The sequence below is a fragment of the Adiantum capillus-veneris genome, chromosome 1 (assembly GCF_014529385.1).
Source record: "Adiantum capillus-veneris isolate H3 chromosome 1, ASM1452938v2, whole genome shotgun sequence".
In the NCBI taxonomy this organism is placed as follows: domain Eukaryota; kingdom Viridiplantae; phylum Streptophyta; class Polypodiopsida; order Polypodiales; family Pteridaceae; genus Adiantum; species Adiantum capillus-veneris.
The window spans coordinates 158,348,092-158,360,088 of NC_140931.1; the positions used below are offsets into that span (position 1 = coordinate 158,348,092).

Consider the following 11,997-nt stretch of genomic DNA (forward strand, 5'->3'; position numbering starts at 1 on the left):
TGTGTGGGTACTGTGGAGAGAGAATGAGGAGCTGAGGGGAGGGTGAGGTGAGCTGCCTATGGTGGCTATGGTGGATTTGACAGTAGAGATAGAGAAAGAGGGGAGGAGTGAGAGGTAGAGAGGATAGTGGTGAGTTGTGGGCTATGGGGTGTGGGATTGTAGAGGATTGATGGAGGTGTGAGAGAAGGGGGAGCTATGGAGAGAGGAAGAGAGTGGTGGAAAGCTTTTGGCTATGGCTGCCTTGACTGTAGAGAGAGAATGGAAGGAGGGAGAAGAGGGAGAGTGTGGGAGAGAAAAGTAGTGATAGAGGGAGAGAAAAGTGGATTTTGAGGAGAGAATGTGACTTGTTGAAGTTAGTATATGTTTTGGGACAGTTTTGAAGGCAAATGAGTCAATTTGGACGCTTTTTAAAAAAATTCATTTTTTAGGGTTTTTAAGCTTGGGCATTTTTTCTTTTGGCGAGGTCCCTCCCTCTTTTATGACACCTATTTCCCCCTTTTACCCCCCCCCCCCCCCCCCCCCCCCCCCCCCCCCCCCCCCTTTTCCCCACCCAACCTCCCCCCCCTCCCGTTGTTTATAAGTGACACGCCCCAACTCGAGGGATCTACGGTCACGGTTTCATCCACCGTCGACGGGATCTACGGTGGATAAAAAAAAAGTGGGCTCCCATCTAGCCTTGAACCTGCGACCTGTCCCTACACACTCGCGCCTCCAATCCAACTCGCCTAGCACGTTTGATTGAAAGTAATGCACGCCAGGTGCTATATAATTCTAACCCCCCCTTGTTGCGTTGATCCAATGGTCTAAGACTCGTGCCCTACCGAAAATAAACCCCCGTCGTCGATCCCTCGAGTTGGACCCCGTGTTATATATAAACGAGGCCCCCCTCCCCCCCACTCTCTAAGAACGAAGCATTGAAGAGGGAGACAATTAGGCTGCACCCCTACCATTCCTCCCCCTCTAGGTGATATCCCAAGAGCCCTCTCATTGGTTCTCCCTTAAGCCTTCACTAATAAAAAAGGCCAAAGGAGAGTCCATATTTTTCCTAATGTGCTAAATGAATTAGAAAATTGTTAGCTTACTTGCTAGATTAAATGTGAGTACTCCTACTTGTAACTAGGAATTATTGAGTATGTACTCTAACTTGCTATCTAGAAACACGTCCAAATCTCCTTGTGAACGGTGAGGTTGTCCAAGGGTGGGTATCTTAGGCAGTGCCGTCACACTAGAAGAGGAAACGGTAGAGTACACCAACTGGGTACTCACTTCTCCTGACGAGAAATCGTTGAAGTAGAGGCACCATCTGAATGGGCCTCCTCAGCATCAAACTCAAAGCTGGGATCTGTATCTACGTGATTTGGTGACAAGGTCATCTTCAGGGTTTGAGTGGATCCAAGTGTAGTAGGTAGGGTGGGTGTAGTGGATGGAAGCTTTCGTCAAAGACAACATCTCGGTTAATGAGGGAAAGAGTGGCCAGACACGAACGAATAGCACCAACCAAGCGCTAGGATCAACAAGGCGAAATCACGAGATTCTTGGTTGTAGCCCACGAAGATCAGATGCTTGGATTTGGAACCCAACCATTAGGAAAAATATGGACTCTCCTTGGGACTTTTTGATTAGTGAAGCCTTAAGGGAGAACCAATGAGAGTGCTCTTGGGATATCACCTAGAGGGGGAGGAATGGTAGGGGTGGAGCTTAATTGTCTCCCTCTTCAATGCTTGGTTCTTAGAAAGTGGGGGAAGGGAGGCTGGGGGGGGGAGGGGGGGGGGGGGGGGGGGGGGGGGGGGAAGGGGGGTAAAAGGGGGAAAGAGGTGTTATAAAAGAGGGAGGAACCCCCCCAAAAGAAAAAATGTGCAAGCTTAAAAACCCTAAAAAATGATTTTTTTTTTAAAGTGTCAAAATTGATTCATTTGCCTCCAAAACTGTTCCAAAACATATACTAACTTCAAAAAGTCAAATTCTTCCCTCAAAATCCACTTTTCTCTCCCTCTATCACTACTTTTCTCTCCCACACTCTCCCTCTTCTCCCTCCTCCCATTCTCTCTCTATAGTCAACGCAGCCATAGCCAAAATCTTTCCACCACTCTCTTCCTCTCTCCATAGCTCCCCCTTCTCTCACACCTCCATCAACCCTCTACAGTCCCACACCCCATAGCCCACATCTCACCACTATCCTCTCTACCTCTCACTCCTCCCCTCTTTCTCTATCTCTACTGTCAAAGCCACCATAGCCACCATAGGCAGCTCACCTCACCCTCCCCTTGGCTCCTCATTCTCTCTCCACAATACCCACACACAATAGCCCACAGCCTTGCCCACTTCTCTCCCTCACCTTCCTCCCACCCATTCCCAATCCCTTCCTAAGCCCCACTTTCCAAGCATGTCCACCGCTAACATGCATAGACGACTCAAACCAGAGATGTAGGAGATTGTGTTGCACAACACAAAAAATTCAGAGGGGGGATGGATCCCACAGATATTCAAGAAGGGTTCATGGGTCTACATGAAACCGTGTAGTGTTGGACCTCATCGTGTTTGATATCGAGACGTACTGGAATGCTATTGGAAGGGAAGACTATTGCATTCAAAGAAACCAAGTTCGGAATGGTGGCCATCGTGCAACACGTGTACAGTGCAGCTGAGATCCACCTACAGAGAGCTTCAACTCAATTTACACCTCATTTTAAGTCCTCATGGTTTAGCTATCCCATGCATATATCATGTTTAACGTGCATGTGATCATTTTGTTTGACTAAGGGTATTTGTAAAGATGTTTTTTCATCTAGCTTAGTTGAGGAGCAGCCGTTTGAGTGCCTCTCAAGCACGTTCATGGTTGTGCATGCTAACATTGGGGAGCTTATGTTTTGTAATGTCTCGTCGAACAAACTTAACGAGTAGGGAATATTCATGTACTCCCACAAATATGTGGTACCGAAGTCAAGCCAAGGCTATGGTAGGTTAGAAGCTGTGCAGACACCCTCATTGTAGAGTGCAGAATGGCCAACTCCAGACCATTGGGCCTTGCTTTCTTTCAAGTGCAAGGTGCTGCAAGATTTTCAAGGGTCCCTAAAGTTTTGTAAGGCAACCAGATCGGTGGGTCTCAGTTGGCATTGTCCCATCCATTTGTTTGTGCATGCATTCCGCTCTCTGTCGATTATAGAAACACCGACAATGCTTGGTTGCAAAGAAGTCGACGTAGATGCAATGGACACCATTGTAAGTGTCAATTGGGGCTATGTTGACGGTTTGCATAATGGTGACCGTTACAAGTGCAATGTGTCTCCCACACAGCTTTGCCTTCGATATTTGAAGGCAAGGTGCACCTTGTATGCACGGTTTAGCTACGAAAGGTGGATGCACAAACATGGCAAATGGATACCCTTGCAGCTGACGATCGAAGAGGTTCAATCCTTTGAAATTCGTGTCCGCATGCCCAATAATGAGGTGGAGGTGGTTGCAGTGAACCCGCATTGGACTCTTGCCAATCTTCGGGAACATTTTGTCATAATGGGGTTCGAGGATGTCGGCAATGCAAGTTTCAAAGTGGAACAACGCAAGGTCTCCTTTGTGCTTGGTTAGCTACTTTTTCTTAATTTTTTTGAGTATTTGTATCTTGATTGCCGATTTTTGGTTGTGTAGATTGGAAGGCGGATGGAGGCCACTATGCTTGTTTCCAAATATTGGGCTACATACGAAGTCATCTTATCTAAGTGAATTGGCTTGTAACTTTACTCTTTTATGTATTGGATATTTTATTAACGATTTTGAAAATTTTTAGGGTGTTGTACTTGAGTTTTAAGGTATTGTGTAATTTTATTTTTAAAACACATATTTTTTATTTTTTTCGAGATGGAATATGTCTATAAAAGGGGGACCACCTCCTCATTTTACCATTTTTATGCCAGCATTGCAGAGAGACCTAGCATACCCAGTTACGCAAAGAGAAATCATGGTTGCAACTAGTGCTTTAGATGCATTCCTTAGTGAGGCTGGGTATGCAAATCACCCTGAGCTTCATGCATTTTTCACAACCCAACCCGATTTGGAACCCACCTTGACCCTCCACTCTCAATCTCTTGAGCACATTACTTCATACATTTCCATGTGCATGGGGAGATTCATTGTTGAGTTACCAAACCGGCAAGGGAAATGGGTCCCTGAGGGCCTTCTGCACCACATCTACAAAGGGGACAAGCCATTTCATCAGCGGCTTGCACGCTTTGCCATCAAAGCACAACCTGCCGGACAATATGTGCGGCTTGAAGATGATGATGTGCGAGCAATGCGTAAGGGGAAGATCGAAAACACATTTTTCTCTGTCCAGGCCATAATGATCTTCCTCCTTCACGAGTGCCCAGCAGGCCCTGACGTAGTGCTACCACACTTCCAGATCGGCGGGGTCCTGACGGATGTGAAGGACCCCAAGCCTGCGTCTATTGACACATCCGTAGAGGAGAGGACGCTTGCCTTGACCTACCCTGTAGGGATTCAAGGCCTCTTGGAGGCCTCTCCATCTGTCGGTTCGTCCTCGGGGCTGTCTGAAGGAACCAGCACTCGGGATGCCATCCCTGAGGTAGAGATTACTCGTTTCTCCTCCATTGTGGTGGGTGGGGAGGAGTTTGTATTTTTACATGATCTGGAGAAATCCTTTAAGCTTCGCATGGATGATTGTTTAGCCATCCTCGATGCCCATGGCAAGTTTGAGGTTGATACCACCACCTCCCATGACGATGATCTCCTACTGCCCATGGGGAATACTGTGGCGGACAGAGTGGCGATCGCACAAGCCGAGGTGGCAGCAAACGAGCAAGCCAAGGTCTCTAAGGAGGAGTTTGTGACCTTGCAAGCCATGTGTTTGGCTAAACGCACAAGAGTGGATTCTCCATAACCTACTACAACACCAGTTTTGCTTGATCCAAAGAGGAAGTCAAGTATGGATCTTTACGTGCACCCGGATGCTAATGAGGAGGATCGTAGACAAGAGGTATAGATGCTCACTTAAATTTGATTATTACAATTGATTTTGTTAATGTTATAACTAATTTTTTGTCATATTTCTCACAAATCCTATGTTTTGCAGGATGTTTTGGAGGTTGACGCCTGGGCGCAACGGTCAGGGGGAGGACGGCGTTTGGACCTCAAGCGGCACTTGCTCACTACCTCGGCACACTTCCGACAGGTGACGTGGTGTTTGTGCATGTCGACTACTCCCCCAATGGACGCTACAATATTTTTTCCCTCCGTTCACTCTCCAAGGCCTTGTGCTTAACAACCCTTGCCCAAGCGGCCAACCTTGTACTACTTGTAAAGAAAGATTTTGCAATATCCACTTTCGGCATCAACTTTTGCGGGCGCCTCATCGCCCATGTCGGCATGAACCAAGCTGTAGGGGTTAATGACACCCAAGAAATTGCAACCACTTTGCTTAATAGGGAGCCACCGCAAAAGGCCAAGCGCCAGAGAATTGTAATTCGAAAGATCCTAAAGCAAAATCCGGATATCATGTAAAGCATTGATTTCCTTAATGAATCTACTTTTTGGTGTCTATGACTCTCTCTTACTTGCAAGCTTTTGAATTTCTTATATGTTTGGCTTCCAATGTGTTTATGAGAAGCACCCGTGCTTAGTGAATCATGCAGTTTTTGATGCATGCTGGGTTGGAAAGCATGTTGGCCAGCCAACTTGCAGTAAATCATGGGGAAAGTTATTGGTATTCCTACAAAAGGGCTTGGGAGGCCCCAAAATGGGCCACAAGGGCGCGCATTTGCCCCTTCCATATGCTTATGGAAGACCTAGATGCGCGCCCTTGTGGCAGCCCATTTTGGGGCCTCCAAAGCCCTTTAAAAAGCTTATCAATACCTTTCCCCATGAATTAACACAAAATGGCTAACCAACATTCACTCCAACTATAGATCCTTTCATAACCAAGATGTTGTACAAGCCCAGATAAATTTCAGTTGCAAAACCAAAACTAATTACATGTATGCTTCAAAAAATCTATGCTACATTGACTTAGTGGGGCATGCACTTCCTGATGCATCCAGGCTATTTGAAGCATTGAAGCAAGGAAAATATCCTGAATGCAAGGCAAAACATCCTGGAAAGCTTTGGAAAGACCTTGGCATGCCCTAAAAATGGCTGCGACAAGGGCGCACATTTGGTCCCTTCATCGGCCTGTGGAAGCACTAAATGCGCATCCTTGTGGCAGCCATTTTGGGGGCATTCCAAGCCCTTTCCAAGGCTTTCCAGAAACTTTTACCATGCATTCAAGATATTTGGGTTGCATCAGTGCTTCACATAGCTTGGATGTATCAGGAACTGCATGCTTGACTTAGCCAAGGTGCTTAACGTAGGCAAGTTTTCCCAACGCAACGCTTTAAGCTATATACATACAAAAGAAGGTAGACAAAGCATGGACCACTGCTAGATCGCATGGCACACAATTAAAGAAATACAATGCACAAAGAGTGGAGTATACAATCAAAAGACACTTATATTTAGCTTCTTCCCAATCTTGGAAGTTCCGTAAATACAAAAATGGTTTGATGACTAATTACAAGCTAATGCTCATGGCGCAAACGGGGAGCAAGCTGCATATCCTTGGGCATAATCATTATACGCTTTCCATGGATGGCACATTGGTTCGCATACTCGAAATATGGTAGTTAGATATTGCTCTACTGCCTCTTGGACTGCCTCTATGGCCACGATGCCCATCCAAAACTCAGTGTTGTACATTTGCAAAACCTTCCTGCAAAGCCTTGCAAAAGGGGCCCTCCAAATCCAGAGCTCGATGCTCTTCTGATAGTGGCAAATCTCCGCAAATGCATGGCTGCGCTTTCGCACCTTCTGAGGTCAACGGGGAGGTGCATTTGTTGTACGAGTTGGGGCAGCTTGCTTCCTCTTCTTGTAGACAATGCTCTTTCTCTTTTTTGGCCGCACAGGCACCTCAAGCACCTTATATTCCAAGTCCACCTACTCTTCATCTGATTCGTGCTCTTCACTATTGTGTGGATGTGATGGTGAGGGTCCACTCCCTTTAGGGAGTGTCTTACCCCCAATAGACATGTGAGCGGCATAAGTTTGTATTTCGACGCCAACCCATGGGGGATCATCATCCGTTTGCGTCTCTTCGGAGCCTTTTGACCCGCTGTTTGTGGTTATTTATTTCTTTGCGTGGGTCGCTCTCATGTGTCATGTTGCCCTCAGAATCGTTGGAGTTCGATGAATAGACACCAAGGCGATGCTTCCTTCTCTCTTTTCCTCCTGTAGAGGACTGACCATGTTGATTTGAAGCTCCAGCTTCTTCTGTGTGGAGCTCAGAATCGTTGGAGTCCGATGAATAGACACCAAGGCGGTGCTTCCTTCTCTCTTTTCCTGCTGTAGAGGACTGACCATGTTGATTTGAAGCTCCAGCTTCTTCTGTGTGGAGCTCACCTTGACTTGTGAAGTTCTAGCTTCTTGTGTTGGAGCTGGGATTTGTTGGCCATCCGGGCCCTCTAGATATTCAATCCTTGCCATTTGTTTTGTTCGTGCCATGGTAGCACCTAGTAGGGAAAATGACAAAATGAGCGCCTTCAACCTTTAAATAGGGGTTTTTGGGATTTGGGCCCTTTCACACTATGCGACCAATTAAGTGAAAAACTCAAATAAACCAATTGAATTGAACAACTAAACCTGGATCATAAAGATGGCTGACGCGACACCCAAGCGCTGCCATTTCAATCCTTAGTTGCACGTCAAGCCTCATGGCCCAGGGCCGCTCGCGAGCATTTCCACTTCTCGGATGTTGCAGTACGGGAGGCCTTGCATAACTACTTTGCTAATATCGACTCTCTTGCCTTCTCAATAGTGCGAGTTCTCCCAAAGGTATGCCTAAAGAACTAGTTAAACATCTCTTGGAGGTAGTTGAAGTGTGAACCACCACCACCATGCCGAGTATTCTTGAAGTAGACTCCTTTTCCTCGATAGTGGGACTTCTCCATGCCTTGTGTATTCCATATATCAAGCAAGTCCATGTAGTATGCACCATGCGCATAGAGAATGTGCTAAAACAACCAAAAAGGAGATAAGCCAATAGAAAAGTTGCATTTTCAAACATTGCATATCTATTAAGTCCGTTAAAACAAACCATGTAGTGTGTAATCTTGCTTTCAAACCATCCGTCCTTAGCGGCCTTTATGAACTCAAAAAAGCACCTTCTTGAACTCCTCTCGTTGCTCAACGATGGTGCTTGAAATATTCATCAATTGCACAACCTTTTGAAAGGATGACCATACTAGCTTGCATTGGGTAGCAACCTCCACATTGGGATCTTTGTCCGTTGTGCATGAACACAAATCTTTCCACAACTCCCACTGCTTCTCACTTGCTAGATCGACACTTGCCTTGTGTACTTGCATTGGAGACTTTGACATCTTCTTGAAAAATCGACGTGCCTTGGCTCTCTTCATGGAAACCTTTTGTGCCACCTCATATGTATTCTCCCTACAAGTCTCTGCTACAATGTTCACCCTTGATTGGTGACATCCAATCTCATTAAGGAGCGTCTCCACCCCCTGCAAGGAGTCTTTTGACCATTGAAGGGACTTCATTGTGAAAGCATTATCAATGTCATGCTTTAGCATCCTATCAAATATTCGCATAAACGCATGCAATGTACAAAAGTAAACATTGTTGAGGGAGAAGGGAATTATGGGGTTCCACCCAGGATCTTTGCTATCCCTATTGGGCACCTCTAGCATATCACATGAAAGAACCGAAGTTTGCCACTCCCTATTTATATGATCATCATTATCTTAGTCCTGACCTTCAACTTGAGTTGCTCGACTTGTCTTGTGCCCTTTCACACAGAATGGGTAGGGAAGTAAAGAATTTGCACCTTGTTTGCATCCAAGCATGCACTTTATGGTCTTTAGATCACCACCTAAATTCCATTCAACATCAAACTCCCCACGCCCTGGAACCATGAGCTTCTCACCGTTTCTTTGAGCTTTAATGATCTCTGTGACCCATGGGATTCTACTAAAAATCCATGCAAGGACTTCATGTGTCTCTTTCGGAACTTCAATTGCACCAAGCCACCATATATCCTTCTCTGATTACACACTAAAAGATGGCTTTGTTGCTTCATTCGAACTGCAAGATTGGTTGGCATAAGCTAGGGCTTCATTCATAAGCGTGATGCTCATTCTCTCCAACTTTCTCCCTTTTACAATTACATACTCATCCAACTTCAGCACGAACACAAGCTTGCCTTCAATAACTGCCACAAATATAAAGCCTTCGTTCCGCAACACACTGTTAGAAACAGTACCGCTTCCCTTCCCGTGGCCCTTCCTTCCTTGCGATTTGCTACGGAGCAGCTGAAGAGGCATTGTGTCCTCAATATACAAGTAGTCCCCTAATCGGTGAAAAACATCTTCATTTGACACCCTCTTGAAAATCGCCACTCTTTGAGGAAGTGGGAATAGCTTTTCCGTGACTCCTCGATTTCTTAATGCATCTTTTAACACTTAATGTATTGCTTGATAGCCCTTCGTACTAATCCCAACAGCATCACAAATATCCTGAACATCTAGGTCAGTGACAATATAAGAAAAACTTTGAAAAACTCTCTTAGTGATTGCGTCTTTAAAGTGTTTTGCCTCTGGAGCATCAAGCATCCCAATAAAGTCCTCTTTATTGAAACAAGAACGAAGTAAAGATGCTCGAGCTGACGCATTCTCTCCACCGCACGTTTCTTAGACGAAGTTTCTACTACCCAAAACAACAATGATGAGCGGTACTAGACTTAAACAACATGAGGGGCAGAACATCTTACCTCATAGTTGTTACCCTTCGTTTTCTTGCCCCACCACGTGGTGCAAGAGTCTGAATTTCGGACAACTCCCGTTTCCTCACCCTACCTCCCATGGCAGTACTCTTCATGTGTGAGAGAGTATCCTCAAGCTTTTTAATTTCATTTTCCTTGATTGCGATGGTGTTCTTTGCCTCCTCGAGCGCACTAGTAGCTGTTTGCATTTGATCTTGAAGATTGTGGAAACTCCCACTCAACAACTGCCAATGACGCAAGTAGATCTCAGACCAAGCAATCTCGTGTCTGTTGAGTCTCTTGCAGTAGCCAACAAACCTTGCTCTCCATTTTCAACATATTACAACAGTGATGGAAGGTTTGTAAAAGGTGGATGGACATTGAGAGAAGGATCCTTTGGGTACAAGCATCCCTCTATCCAGAGATCCACATTCTTCTCCCCTTGAGCGCAACGTTCTTTGGCTGAAGATAATGTACCCAAGAATTTCTTCTTTGTCGGGACATACTCTTGAGGTAGGCGCAGGAAAAACCCTCGAGACCTACCGTGTGAAGAGCTTGCTGGGAAATTGGTCACATCGTCAAGAGGCATTGTAGGATGGAGAGATGGAGCTTGAAGGATAGAGAGATGGAAAGGAGATGGGTGTGTAGGTACAATAGCAGGTGCAGGTGTAGATGCAAGGGGGATGGGTGTAGGAGAGGAGCTTAGATTAGGAGGGAGGGTGGTGAATTTTTGGGGGGAATTTCTTAAAAGTTTTGGAGGGAGTCCAAAAATGCTGAATTATGAGTAATTTAGCTCTAAAATCTTTTTCTTTATATTTATATATATTGGGACCACTTTTTAGGGGGAAATAGAGTTTATTTGATTTTTTTTTGAAAAAAAGTCACTTTTTTGACCTCTTTGATCCACGGATTTGATTAGGTGGCATGGGAGAGTTAAGAGGCCACTTACAAGTTGGCCAAAAAGCTAGAGAGAGAAGATAGCGTTCTTCCCCTACCCCCCTACTTTTCAAATGGTTTACCCCCCTCCCCCCCTTCTCTACTTTTCAAATGGTTACCCCCCCTTGCCCCTACCTTTTTAGGGGTCAAAGGTGGAGGAGACCCTACCAAAACAACCCCATCAAAGCTTTTGTCCCCCTTAATCTTGGCAGGCTTCCTTGAAATTAGGGATTCTTACAAGGCCCATGGAGAGTCCATATTATTCCTAATGCTTTTGACGCGTCTCTTTTGGTATGTGACAAAGGTGGGGCACCCAAACATACCGAAGTGTGCCACCTAGGGCTTGCATCTGTACTAAGCTTGAAAAGGAGTCAGATCCTTCAATGCAATAATATAGTACCAATTCAGGATGTACACCATTGTTGAGTAAGCCTTTGCTCAATAAATGTATGATTAAACATGGCTCGAGACATCTCTTCCATTTGGCAACCCCATTCTGCAATGGAGTTTGAGGCTAGTGTGAAGAGTTACCACCTATAGGTCCTTGTCATTTTTTGCACTATCATCCTCCATTCTTTAAATGGTTGAAAAGTCTCTGACTTGAGCTTAGCCCAAGTGTACTTGGAATAATAGTCCACAAAAAGCAGTATATACAGAGCTCCACCAAAAGAAGCTTGTTGCATGGGACCACACAAGCTCACGTCTATGAGCTCAAGTGGTTGTGAAGCATGAACGAGGGTTTGCTTCGGAAAGGGGTCCCCACATGAACCACCTCTTACATGGATTTTCCTGTCCCACAACTTCCTGCATGGTCGACTGTGCCCCTTAGTCTCCTCAAATATAAGGAGTATATAGAAGGATCTCCGCAAGAGTGTCTATTGTATGCTTTGTCCAAGAGTTTCCTATTGGATATAAATCTTGCCAGGGCCTTCCACATTCTTGTCTCTTGCATTTCTCTCACCTAATTCGTCTCGTTCTATTTTCCTCTTCCGTTTCTCACTTTGACATCGTATGAGAGCACCAGATATGCTGGTTTGCCATCATCATCATCAAGAGCTTGCAGCTACGTTTCGAGGACTTCATCTAATCTGCGTTTTCCAGCACTTGTCGTTTTTGGGGGATCTGCATTTTGCATTACTTGGCGTTTTCTAAAAGTTGTGTTTTAATTGGGAGCTGAGTTTTCCAAAGCTATGTTTTGTGGAGGTTGCGTTGTTTGGAGTAACCTCTTCTTCACCTATTTACGC

At 45.4% G+C, this 11,997-nt stretch overlaps 1 pseudogene; it reads left to right on the forward strand.

The window, feature by feature from the left end:
- The first annotated feature begins 3,510 nt into the window (after positions 1 to 3,510).
- On the forward strand, positions 3,511 to 5,511 carry LOC147465879 (uncharacterized; annotated as a pseudogene).
- Positions 5,512 to 11,997: the final 6,486 nt, after the last annotated feature.